The 12250-nt window shown below is 49.4% G+C and overlaps 11 non-coding genes across 11 annotated transcripts; all 11 read right to left on the bottom strand.

The window, feature by feature from the left end:
* Window positions 1–5992: 5992 nt before the first annotated feature.
* LOC135044911 (U1 spliceosomal RNA) lies at window positions 5993–6156 on the bottom strand. Its single transcript, XR_010237447.1, has one exon. It is a non-coding gene; the product is annotated as a U1 spliceosomal RNA (small nuclear RNA).
* Window positions 6157–6811: 655 nt separating this feature from the next.
* On the bottom strand, window positions 6812–6974 carry LOC135044362 (U1 spliceosomal RNA). The gene has a single exon (XR_010236967.1). It is a non-coding gene; the product is annotated as a U1 spliceosomal RNA (small nuclear RNA).
* Window positions 6975–7126: 152 nt separating this feature from the next.
* LOC135045101 (U1 spliceosomal RNA) lies at window positions 7127–7290 on the bottom strand. The gene has a single exon (XR_010237634.1). It is a non-coding gene; the product is annotated as a U1 spliceosomal RNA (small nuclear RNA).
* Window positions 7291–7964: 674 nt separating this feature from the next.
* On the bottom strand, window positions 7965–8127 carry LOC135044376 (U1 spliceosomal RNA). The gene has a single exon (XR_010236980.1). It is a non-coding gene; the product is annotated as a U1 spliceosomal RNA (small nuclear RNA).
* A 152-nt stretch (window positions 8128–8279) lies between these two features.
* Window positions 8280–8443, bottom strand: LOC135044956 (U1 spliceosomal RNA). The gene has a single exon (XR_010237492.1). It is a non-coding gene; the product is annotated as a U1 spliceosomal RNA (small nuclear RNA).
* A 659-nt stretch (window positions 8444–9102) lies between these two features.
* Window positions 9103–9265, bottom strand: LOC135045207 (U1 spliceosomal RNA). The gene has a single exon (XR_010237735.1). It is a non-coding gene; the product is annotated as a U1 spliceosomal RNA (small nuclear RNA).
* Window positions 9266–9417: 152 nt separating this feature from the next.
* Window positions 9418–9581, bottom strand: LOC135044950 (U1 spliceosomal RNA). The gene has a single exon (XR_010237486.1). It is a non-coding gene; the product is annotated as a U1 spliceosomal RNA (small nuclear RNA).
* A 671-nt stretch (window positions 9582–10252) lies between these two features.
* LOC135044370 (U1 spliceosomal RNA) lies at window positions 10253–10415 on the bottom strand. Its single transcript, XR_010236975.1, has one exon. It is a non-coding gene; the product is annotated as a U1 spliceosomal RNA (small nuclear RNA).
* A 152-nt stretch (window positions 10416–10567) lies between these two features.
* LOC135044957 (U1 spliceosomal RNA) lies at window positions 10568–10731 on the bottom strand. Its single transcript, XR_010237493.1, has one exon. It is a non-coding gene; the product is annotated as a U1 spliceosomal RNA (small nuclear RNA).
* Window positions 10732–11390: 659 nt separating this feature from the next.
* Window positions 11391–11553, bottom strand: LOC135045209 (U1 spliceosomal RNA). The gene has a single exon (XR_010237736.1). It is a non-coding gene; the product is annotated as a U1 spliceosomal RNA (small nuclear RNA).
* Window positions 11554–11705: 152 nt separating this feature from the next.
* Window positions 11706–11869, bottom strand: LOC135044951 (U1 spliceosomal RNA). Its single transcript, XR_010237487.1, has one exon. It is a non-coding gene; the product is annotated as a U1 spliceosomal RNA (small nuclear RNA).
* Between the last annotated feature and the right edge of the window lie 381 nt (window positions 11870–12250).

The following is a 12250-nucleotide window of genomic DNA, read 5'->3' on the forward strand; positions in this document are numbered from 1 at the left end:
GTCACTCGTCATCCATAAGTATACTAGTATCCATCCATCTCCATTGTTTACCTGAGGTGCCTTTTAGTTGTGCCTATTAAAATATGGAGAACAAAAATGTTGAGGTTCCAAAAATAGGGAAAGATCAAGATCCACTTCCACCTCGTGCTGAAGCTGCTGCCACTAGTCATGGCCGAGACGATGAAATTCCATCAACGTCGTCTGCCAAGGCCGATGCCCAATGTCATAGTACAGAGCATGTAAAATCCAAAACACAAAAGATCAGTAAAAAAATGACTCAAAAATCTAAATAAAAATCGTCGGAGGAGAAGCGTAAACTTGCCAATATGCCATTTACCACACGGAGTGGCAAGGAACGGCTGAGGCCCTGGCCTATGTTCATGGCTAGTGGTTCAGCTTCACATGAGGATGGAAGCACTCAGTCTCTCGCTAGAAAAATGAAAAGACTTAAGCTGGCAAAAGCACAGCAAAGAACTGTGCGTTCTTCAAAATCACAAATCCACAAGGAGAGTCCAATTGTGTCGGTTGCGATGCCTGACCTTCCCAACACTGGACGTGAAGAGCATGCACCTTCCACCATTTGCACGCCCCCTGCAAGTGCTGGAAGGAGCACCCGCAGTCCAGTTCCTGATAGTCAGATTGAAGATGTCAGTGTTGAAGTACACCAGGATGAGGAGAATATGGGTGTTGCTGGCGCTGGGGAGGAAATTGACAAGGAGGATTCTGATGGTGAGGTGGTTTGTTTAAGTCAGGCACCCGGCGAGACACCTGTTGTCCGTGGGAGGAATATGGCCATTGACATGCCTGGTGAAAATACCAAAAAAATCAGCTCTTCGGTGTGGAAGTATTTCAACAGAAATGCGGACAACAGGTGTCAAGCCGTGTGTTGCCTTTGTCAAGCTGTAATAAGTAGGGGTAAGGACGTTAACCACCTCGGAACATCCTCCCTTATACGTCACCTGCAGCGCATTCATCATAAGTCAGTGACAAGTTCAAAAACTTTGGGCGACAGCGGAAGCAGTCCACTGACCAGTAAATCCCTTCCTCTTGTAACCAAGCTCACGCAAACCACCCCACCAACTCCCTCAGTGTCAATTTCCTCCTTCCCCAGGAATGCCAATAGTCCTGCAGGCCATGTCACTGGCAATTCTGACGAGTTCTCTCCTGCCTGGGATTCCTCCGATGCATCCTTGAGTGTAACGCCTACTGCTGCTGGCGCTGCTGTTGTTGCTGCTGGGAGTCGATGGTCATCCCAGAGGGGAAGTCGTAAGACCACTTTTACTACTTCCAACAAGCAATTGACTGTCCAACAGTCCTTTGCGAGGAAGATGAAATATCACAGCAGTCATCCTGCTGCAAAGCGGATAACTGAGGCCTTGGCATCCTGGGCAGTGAGAAACGTGGTTCCGGTATCCATCATTACTTCAGAGCCAACTATAGACTTGATTGAGGTACTGTGTCCCCGGTACCAAATACTATCTAGGTTCCATTTCTCTAGGCAGGCGATACCGAAAATGTACACAGACCTCAGAAAAAGACTCACCAGTGTCCTAAAAAATGCAGTTGTACCCAATGTCCACTTAACCACGGACATGTGGACAAGTGGAGCAGGGCAGACTCAGGACTATATGACTGTGACAGCCCACTGGGTAGATGTATTGACTCCCGCCGCAAGAACAGCAGCGGCGGCACCAGTAGCAGCATCTCGCAAACGCCAACTCTTTCCTAGGCAGGCTACGCTTTGTATCACCGCTTTCCAGAATACGCACACAGATGAAAACCTCTTACGGCAACTGAGGAAGATCATCACAGAATGGCTTACCCCAATTGGACTCTCCTGTGGATTTGTGGCATCGGACAACGCCAGCAATATTGTGCGTGCATTATATCTGGGCAAATTCCAGCACGTCCCATGTTTTGCACATACCTTGAATTTGGTGGTGCAGAATTATTTAAAAAACGACAGGGACGTGCAAGAGATGCTGTCGGTGGCCACAAGAATTGCGGGACACTTTCGGCGTACAGGCACCACGTACAGAAGACTGGAGCAACACCAAAAACGCCTGAACCTGCCCTGCCATCATCTGAAGCAAGAAGTGGAAACGAGGTGGAATTCAACCCTCTATATGCTTCAGAGGATGGAGGAGCAGCAAAAGGCCATTCAAGCCTATACATCTGACCACGATATAGGAGGTGGAATGCACCTGTCTCAAGCGCAGTGGAGAATGATTTCAACGTTGTGCAAGGTTCTGCAACCTTTTGAACTTGCCACACGTGAAGTCAGTTCAGACACTGCCAGCCTGAGTCAGGTCATTCCCGTCATCAGGCTTTTGCAGAAGAAGCTGGAGACATTGAAGGAGGAGCTAAGACAGAGCGATTCCGCTAGGCATGTGGGACTTGTGGATGGAGCCCTTCATTCGCTTAACCAGGATTCACGGGTGGTCAATCTGTTGAAATCAGAGCACTACATTTTGGCCACCGTGCTCGATCCTAGATTTAAAACCTACGTTGTATCTCTCTTTCCGGCAGACACAAGTCTGCAGGGGTTCAAAGACCTGCTGGTGAGAAAATTATCAAGTCAAGCGGAACTTGATCGGTCAACAGCTCCTCCTTCACATTCTCCCGCAATTGGGGGTGCGAGGAAAAGGCTCAGAATTCCGAGCCCACCCGCTGGCGGTGATGCAGGGCAGTCTGGAGCGACTGCTGATGCTGACATCTGGTCCGGACTGAAGGACCTGCCAACGATTACGGACATGTCGTCTACTGTCACTGCATATGATTCTCTCACCATTGAAAGAATGGTGGAGGATTATATGAGTGACCGCATCCAAGTAGGCACGTCAGACAGTCCGTACGTATACTGGCAGGAAAAAGAGGCAATTTGGAGGCCCTTGCACAAACTGGCTTTATTCTACCTAAGTTGCCCTCCCACAAGTGTGTACTCCGAAAGAGTGTTTAGTGCCGCCGCTCACCTTGTCAGCAATCGGCGTACGAGGTTACTTCCAGAAAATGTGGAGAAGATGATGTTCATTAAAATGAATTATAATCAATTGCTCCGTGGAGACATTGACCAGCAGCAATTGCCTCCACAAAGTATACAGGGAGCTGAGATGGTGGATTCCAGTGGGGACGAATTGATAATCTGTGAGGAGGGGGATGTACACGGTGATGAATCGGAGGATGATGATGAGGTGGACATCTTGCCTCTATAGAGCCAGTTTGTGCAAGGAGAGATTTATTGCTTCTTTTTTGGTGGGGGTCCAAACCAACCCGTCATTTCAGTCACAGTCGTGTGGCAGACCCTGTCACTGAAATGATGGGTTGGTTAAAGTGTGCATGTCCTGTTTATACAACATAAGGGTGGGTGGGAGGGCCCAAGGCAATTCCACCTTGCACCTCTTTTTTCTTTTATTTTTCTTTGCGTCATGTGCTGTTTGGGGAGTGTTTTTTGGAAGGGCCATCCTGCGTGACACTGCAGTGCCACTCCTAGATGGGCCAGGTGTTTGTGTCGGCCACTTGGGTCGCTGAGCTTAGTCACACAGCTACCTCATTGCGCCTCTTTTTTTCTTTGCGTCATGTGCTGTTTGGGGAGTGTTTTTTGGAAGGGCCATCCTGCGTGACACTGCAGTGACACTCCTAGATGGGCCAGGTGTTTGTGTCGTCCACTTGGGTCGCTGAGCTTAGTCACACAGCTACCTCATTGCGCCACTTTTTTTCTTTGCGTCATGTGCTGTTTGGGGAGTGTTTTTTGGAAGGGCCATCCTGCGTGACACTGCAGTGCCACTCCTAGATGGGCCAGGTGTTTGTGTCGGCCACTTGGGTCGCTGAGCTTAGTCACACAGCTACCTCATTGCGCCTCTTTTTTTCTTTGCGTCATGTGCTGTTTGGGGAGTGTTTTTGGAAGGGCCATCCTGCGTGACACTGCAGTGCCACTCCTAGATGGGCCAGGTGTTTGTGTCGGCCACTTGGGTCGCTGAGCTTAGTCACACAGCTACCTCATTGCGCCTCTTTTTTTCTTTGCGTCATGTGCTGTTTGGGGAGTGTTTTTTGGAAGGGCCATCCTGCGTGACACTGCAGTGCCACTCCTAGATGGGCCAGGTGTTTGTGTCGGCCACTTGGGTCGCTGAGCTTAGTCACACAGCTACCTCATTGCGCCTCTTTTTTTTTTTGCGTCATGTGCTGTTTGGGGAGTGTTTTTTGGAAGGGCCATCATGCGTGACACTGCAGTGCCACTCCTAGATGGGCCAGGTGTTTGTGTCGGCCACTTGGGTCACTGAGCTTAGTCATCCAGCGACCTCGGTGCAAATTTTAGGACTAAAAATAATATTGTGAGGTGTGAGGTGTTAAGAATAGACTGAAAATTAGTGGAAATTATGGTTATTGAGGTTAATAATACTTTGGGATCAAAATGACTCCCAAATTCTATGATTTAAGCTGTTTTTTAGGGTTTTTTGAAAAAAACACCCGAATCCAAAACACACCCGAATCCGACAAAAAAAATTCGGTGAGGTTTAGCCAAAACGCGTTCAAACCCAAAACACGGCCGCGGAACCGAACCCAAAACCAAAACACAAAACCCGAAAAATTTCCGGTGCACATCTCTAGTGGCCATGCCATGTCACTGTGCAGGAGCCAGCACCGCTCACACACTAGTCCCCGGTGCAGCCCCCAACCCCCGGGACACCCGGAGCAACAAAATGTAGATTCAGGCCACCAGGCCACGCCCCTACCTATGAAACCATGCCTCCTTTTTACCATTGCGCTGCTTATCTGCGCGCACTGCATTACAATCTCCCTCGCCACCTCTCTGGGTGTCACCAGTGATAGTGACACCTCTGCCATGCTTGTAGCAGCTGGTCCTAAGATCTACGCCTCAAGCCCTGAGTGTTTGCCCTTGTGACTTGTTGATCATCATAGCAAAGCAGATGCTTACAGAAAACTGCAGGGGCTTAGATTGAAAATAAAAAAAATTGATGGGTATAAGGTAGAGAGGAGCGGGTTCGGTTCTCCGAGAACCGAATTCCCCACGAACCCCACGAACTCCTCCTCCGAGGCAGGCTCGGTTGTTCCCGCCTGACTCGGAAAACCTGAACAAGGGAAAATGTCATCATCCCGCTGTCGGATTCTCGCGAGATTCGGATTCCATATAAAGAGCTGCGCGTTGCCGCCATTTTTACTCGTGCATTGAAGAGAGAGCGGAGAGGACGTGGCTATGTTCTCTCAGTGGAAATCTCAATATCAGTGCTCAGTATCAGTGGATACTTATTGCTGCTCAGTAATACTAGTAGTGTGTCTCTCCTGCTCAGTGTCAGTTCTCAGTAGTATCCTCATCAGTGCTCAGTATCACTGCTCATTGTCTTGTGCTGCATTGTTGTGCTCAGCATACTACAGTACATTACTAATAGTCCAGTGCTGCATCTTGCTGCTCAGTGTCAGTTCTAGTATCCTCATCAGTGCTCACTATCACTGCTCATTGCATTGTGGTGTTCTGTATACTACAGTAACATAGTAATATAGTAACATATAGTAACATAGTTTTTGAGGTTGAATAGAGGCAAATTGCCCATCGTGTTCAACCTGTTTTAAGTTGTGATGATTCTACATACTTGCTGAATAATGTTTTATGACTAGTTAGCTACTACAACTCATGTTACCCCCGGATTAACCATGTTGATATTTTAAGTATTATAACCTTGGATAGCTTTTTCATTCAGAAATGTATCCATTCCTTTTTTAAATCCAATTACAGAGTCCGCCATTACCACCTTCCCTGGCAGGGAATTCCACATCCTGATTGCCCTAACAGTGAAGATCATAGTATCTCACCTGGCAGGTAAGTAGGAGTTGGGCCAGAGCTGTGGAGGATTGCTGCTCGGGCACCCCCTGTCAAATGAAGGAGATCCAACTGAGGCAGCACAAGGGAACTCTCGAAAGAAGAACAAGGCTAGAGGAAGATCTGAGACAAAGAAATCTGACTTTTACCAGAGCTGACCAGAGGAAAGCACAAACACAGTCCCCCACTACCACAAATAATGCAGTCGAGTTTCCCACATTTGGGGAAATCACAGGGGTCAGCATACCCAGAATGCAATGAATGAACCTCACCCTGGGAGAACAATCTTCATGACCATGGTATCGCCTATGCAAAATAAGTATGATTTGGGATAGGGCTGGGGAGGGCCGCTGCTCAGGCACATCTCTGTCAAGTAAAGGAGATTCAAATGAGGCAGCACAAGGGAACTCTCATCTGGGGACAACAACTGCAGGGAGAACACATATTTTCAGATGAACATGGGAGGGCAGAAGGCTGCCTAATACTGAAGCACCCCCAAACAACAAACCAAATGCAACAACTAGTACAAGCATTCCTGGGGGAAGTTCTGCAGAAGACGGATTTGCATACGGTGATGTCATCCAAGCAGTGGGCCAAAGTTGGCTGGATCCCTCATCTGCATATGAAAAGAGAAAAGGGGTATGCAGGGCATGGCGGCCTTTTGCGGCGCTTGGATGACCCTTAGTTCGCATTAAACACCCCCACCCTCCTTCGGTGTGGGGCTCATGTTGACAATGCCCCAGCCCCTGAAGCATTCAAGCTGATTTATTACAGCAGCTTGGCACTGTAACAGCTCCAGAGCTGCTCTGTAAGGCAAGTAAAAGGGTGTGTAGTTTGCATTGTGCATTGGAAGGCACAAAGTAAGCAGACAGGAGGAGAAGTCAGGATAGTGCACAAGGGTATAAAAGGGAGGGGCTCAAGAAAAAAGAAGTGGAAACAGACAGCAAACTAGGCTGGAGAGAGACCTGAGACAAAGAGATCTGAATTATACGAGAGCCGACCAGGGGAAACACAAATTATGCAGTCAAGTTTCCCACATTTGGGGAAATCGCAGGGGCAGCACACCCAGAGTGCAATGGGTGAGCCTTGCCCTGGAAGAAGCACCTTCATGATCATAGTATCTCACCTGGCAGGTAAGTAGGAGTTGGGCTTGAGCTGGGGAGGGTCGCTGCTCGGGCACCCCCCTGTCAAGTGAAGGAGATCCAACTGAGGCAGCACAAGGGAACTCTCGAAAGAAGAACAAGGCTAGAGGAAGATCTGAAACAAAGAAATCTGACTTTTACCAGAGCTGACCAGAGGAAAACACAAACACAGTCCCCCACTACCACAAATAATGCAGTCGAGTTACCCACATTTGGGGAAATCACAGGGGTCAGCATACCCAGAATGCAATGAATGAACCTCACCCTGGGAGAATAATCTTCATGACCATGGTATCTCATATGCAAAATAAGTATGATTTGGGATAGGGCTGGGGAGGGCCGCTGCTCAGGCACATCTCTGTCAAGTAAAGGAGATTCAACTGAGGCAGCACAAGGGAACTCTCATCTGGGGACAACAACTGCAGGGAGAACACATATTTTCAGATGAACATGGGAGGGCAGAAGGCTGCCTAATACTGAAGCACCCCCAAACAACAAACCAAATGCAACAACTAGTGCAAGCATTCCTGGGGGAAGGCCTGCCGCAGATGGATTTGCATATGGTCATGTCATCCAAGCAGTGGGTCAAAGTTGGCTTCAACCCTCGTCTGCATATGAAAAGAGAAAAGGGGCGTGCAGGGCATGGCGGCCTTTTGCGGTGCTTGGATGACACTTAGTTTGCATGAAACACCCCCACCCTCCTTCGGTGTGGGTCTCATGTTGGCCATGCCCCAGCCCCTGAAGCATTCAAGCTGATTTCTTGCAGCAGCTTGGCACTGTAACAGCTCCAGAGCTGCTCTGTAAGGCAAGTAAAAGGGTGTGGGCCCTGCAGCACTACCTGTAGTTTGCATTGTGCATTGGAAGGCACAAAGTAAGCAGACAGGAGGAGAAGTCAGGATAGTGCACAAGGGTATAAAAGGGAGGGGCTCAAGAAAAAAGAAGTGGAAACAGACAGCAAACTAGGCTGTAGAGAGACCTGAGACAAAGAGATCTGAATTATACGAGAGCCGACCAGGGGAAACACAAATTCTGCAGTCAAGTTTCCCACATTTGGGGAAATCGCAGGGGCAGCACACCCAGAGTGCAATGGGTGAGCCTTGCCCTGGGAGAAGCACCTTCATGATCATAGTATCTCACCTGGCAGGTAAGTAGGAGTTGGGCTAGAGCTGGGGAGGGTCGCTGCTCGGGCACCCCCCTGTCAAGTGAAGGAGATCCAACTGAGGCAGCACAAGGGAACTCTCGAAAGAAGAACAAGGCTAGAGGAAGATCTGAGACAAAGAAATCTGACTTTTACCAGAGCTGACCAGAGGAAAACACAAACACAGTCCCCCACTACAACAAATAATGCAGTCGAGTTTCCCACATTTGGGGAAATCACAGGGGTCAGCATACCCAGAATGCAATGAATGAACCTCACCCTGGGAGAACAATCTTCATGACCATGGTATCTCCTATGCAAAATAAGTATGATTTGGGATAGGGCTGGGGAGGGCCGCTGCTCAGGCACATCTCTGTCAAGTAAAGGAGATTCAACTGAGGCAGCACAAGGGAACTCTCATCTGGGGACAACAACTGCAGGGAGAACACATATTTTCAGATGAACATGGGAGGGCAGAAGGCTGCCTAATACTGAAGCACCCCCAAACAACAAACCAAATGCAACAACTAGTGCAAGCATTCCTGGGGGAAGGCCTGCAGCAGATGGATTTGCATATGGTGATGTCATCCAAGCAGTGGGTCAAAGTTGGCTTCAACCCTCGTCTGCATATGAAAAGAGAAAAGGGGCGTGCAGGGCATGGCGGCCTTTTGCGGCGCTTGGATGACCCCTAGTTCGCATTAAACACCTCCACCCTCCTTCGGTGTGGGGCTCATGTTGGCTATGCCACAGCCCCTGAAGCATACAAGCTGATTTCTTGCAGCAGCTGGGCACTGTAACAGCTCCAGAGCTGCTCTGTACGGCAAGTGAAAGGGTGTGGGCCCTGCAGCACTACCTGTAGTTTGGAAGGCACAAAGTAAGCAGACGGGAGAAGTCAGGATAGTGCGCAAGGGCATAGAAGGGAGCAGCTCAAGAAAAGAGAAGTGGAAACAGACAGCAAACTAGGCTGGAGAGAGACCTGAGACAAAGAGATCTGAATTATACGAGAGCCGACCAGGGGAAACACAAATTATGCAGTCAAGTTTCCCACATTTGGGGAAATCGCAGGAGCAGCACACCCAGAGTGCAATGGGTGAGCCTTGCCCTGGGAGAAGCACCTTCATGATCATAGTATCTCACCTGGCAGGTAAGTAGGATTTGGGCTAGAGCTGGGGAGGGTCGCTGCTCGGGTACCCCCCTGTCAAGTGAAGGAGATCCAACTGAGGCAGCACAAGGGAACTCTCGAAAGAAGAACAAGGCTAGAGGAAGATCTGAGACAAAGAAATCTGACTTTTACCAGAGCTGACCAGAGGAAAGCACAAACACAGTCCCCCACTACCACAAATAATGCAGTCGAGTTTCCCACATTTGGGGAAATCACAGGGGTCAGCATACCCAGAATGCAATGAATGAACCTCACCCTGGGAAAACAATCTTCATGACCATGGTATCGCCTATGCAAAATAAGTATGATTTGGGATAGGGCTGGGGAGGGCCGCTGCTCAGGCACATCTCTGTCAAGTAAAGGAGATTCAACTGAGGCAGCACAAGGGAACTCTCATCTGGGGACAACAACTGCAGGGAGAACACATATTTTCAGATGAACATGGGAGGGCAGAAGGCTGCCTAATACTGAAGCACCCCCAAACAACAAACCAAATGCAACAACTAGTGCAAGCATTCCTGGGGGAAGGCCTGCAGCAGATGGATTTGCATATGGTGATGTCATCCAAGCAGTGGGTCAAAGTTGGCTTCAACCCTCGTCTGCATGTGAAAAGAGAAAAGGGGCGTGCAGGGCATGGCGGCCTTTTGCGGCGCTTGGATGACCCCTAGTTCGCATTAAACACCTCCACCCTCCTTCGGTGTGGGGCTCATGTTGGCTATGCCTCAGCCCCTGAAGCATTCAAGCTGATTTCTTGCAGTAGCTGGGCTCTGTAACAGCTCCAGAGCTGCTCTGTACGGCAAGTAAAAGGGTGTGGGCCCTGCAGCACTACCTGTAGTTTGCATTGTGCATTGGAAGGCACAAAGTAAGCAGACGGGAGAAGTAAGGATAGTGCGCAAGGGCATAGAAGGGAGCGGCTCAAGAAAAGAGAAGTGGAAACAGACAGCAAACTAGGCTGGAGAGAGACCTGAGACAAAGAGATCTGAATTACATGAGAGCCGACCAGGGAACACTCAAATTATGCAGTCAAGTTTCCCACATTTGGGGAAATCGCAGGGGCAGCACACCCAGAGTGCAATGGGTGAGCCTTGCCCTGGGAGAAGCACCTTCATGATCATAGTATCTCACCTGGCAGGTAAGTAGGAGTTGGGCTAGAGCTGGGGAGGGTCGCTGCTCGGGCACCCCCCTGTCAAGTGAAGGAGATCCAACTGAGGCAGCACAAGGGAACTCTCGAAAGAAGAACAAGGCTAGAGGAAGATCTGAGACAAAGAAATCTGACTTTTACCAGAGCTGACCAGAGGAAAACACAAACACAGTCCCCCACTACAACAAATAATGCAGTCGAGTTTCCCACATTTGGGGAAATCACAGGGGTCAGCATACCCAGAATGCAATGAATGAACCTCACCCTGGGAGAACAATCTTCATGACCATGGTATCTCCTATGCAAAATAAGTATGATTTGGGATAGGGCTGGGGAGGGCCGCTGCTCAGGCACATCTCTGTCAAGTAAAGGAGATTCAACTGAGGCAGCACAAGGGAACTCTCATCTGGGGACAACAACTGCAGGGAGAACACATATTTTCAGATGAACATGGGAGGGCAGAAGGCTGCCTAATACTGAAGCACCCCCAAACAACAAACCAAATGCAACAACTAGTGCAAGCATTCCTGGGGGAAGGCCTGCAGCAGATGGATTTGCATATGGTGATGTCATCCAAGCAGTGGGTCAAAGTTGGCTTCAACCCTCGTCTGCATATGAAAAGAGAAAAGGGGCGTGCAGGGCATGGCGGCCTTTTGCGGCGCTTGGATGACCCCTAGTTCGCATTAAACACCTCCACCCTCCTTCGGTGTGGGGCTCATGTTGGCTATGCCACAGCCCCTGAAGCATACAAGCTGATTTCTTGCAGCAGCTGGGCACTGTAACAGCTCCAGAGCTGCTCTGTACGGCAAGTAAAAGGGTGTGGGCCCTGCAGCACTACCTGTAGTTTGGAAGGCACAAAGTAAGCAGACGGGAGAAGTCAGGATAGTGCGCAAGGGCATAGAAGGGAGCAGCTCAAGAAAAGAGAAGTGGAAACAGACAGCAAACTAGGCTGGAGAGAGACCTGAGACAAAGAGATCTGAATTATACGAGAGCCGACCAGGGGAAACACAAATTATGCAGTCAAGTTTCCCACATTTGGGGAAATCGCAGGAGCAGCACACCCAGAGTGCAATGGGTGAGCCTTGCCCTGGGAGAAGCACCTTCATGATCATAGTATCTCACCTGGCAGGTAAGTAGGATTTGGGCTAGAGCTGGGGAGGGTCGCTGCTCGGGTACCCCCCTGTCAAGTGAAGGAGATCCAACTGAGGCAGCACAAGGGAACTCTCGAAAGAAGAACAAGGCTAGAGGAAGATCTGAGACAAAGAAATCTGACTTTTACCAGAGCTGACCAGAGGAAAGCACAAACACAGTCCCCCACTACCACAAATAATGCAGTCGAGTTTCCCACATTTGGGGAAATCACAGGGGTCAGCATACCCAGAATGCAATGAATGAACCTCACCCTGGGAAAACAATCTTCATGACCATGGTATCGCCTATGCAAAATAAGTATGATTTGGGATAGGGCTGGGGAGGGCCGCTGCTCAGGCACATCTCTGTCAAGTAAAGGAGATTCAACTGAGGCAGCACAAGGGAACTCTCATCTGGGGACAACAACTGCAGGGAGAACACATATTTTCAGATGAACATGGGAGGGCAGAAGGCTGCCTAATACTGAAGCACCCCCAAACAACAAACCAAATGCAACAACTAGTGCAAGCATTCCTGGGGGAAGGCCTGCAGCAGATGGATTTGCATATGGTGATGTCATCCAAGCAGTGGGTCAAAGTTGGCTTCAACCCTCGTCTGCATGTGAAAAGAGAAAAGGGGCGTGCAGGGCATGGCGGCCTTTTGCGGCGCTTGGATGACCCCTAGTTCGCATTAAACACCTCCA

This window comes from Pseudophryne corroboree, unplaced genomic scaffold, assembly GCF_028390025.1.
Source record: "Pseudophryne corroboree isolate aPseCor3 unplaced genomic scaffold, aPseCor3.hap2 scaffold_90, whole genome shotgun sequence".
Classification (NCBI taxonomy): domain Eukaryota; kingdom Metazoa; phylum Chordata; class Amphibia; order Anura; family Myobatrachidae; genus Pseudophryne; species Pseudophryne corroboree.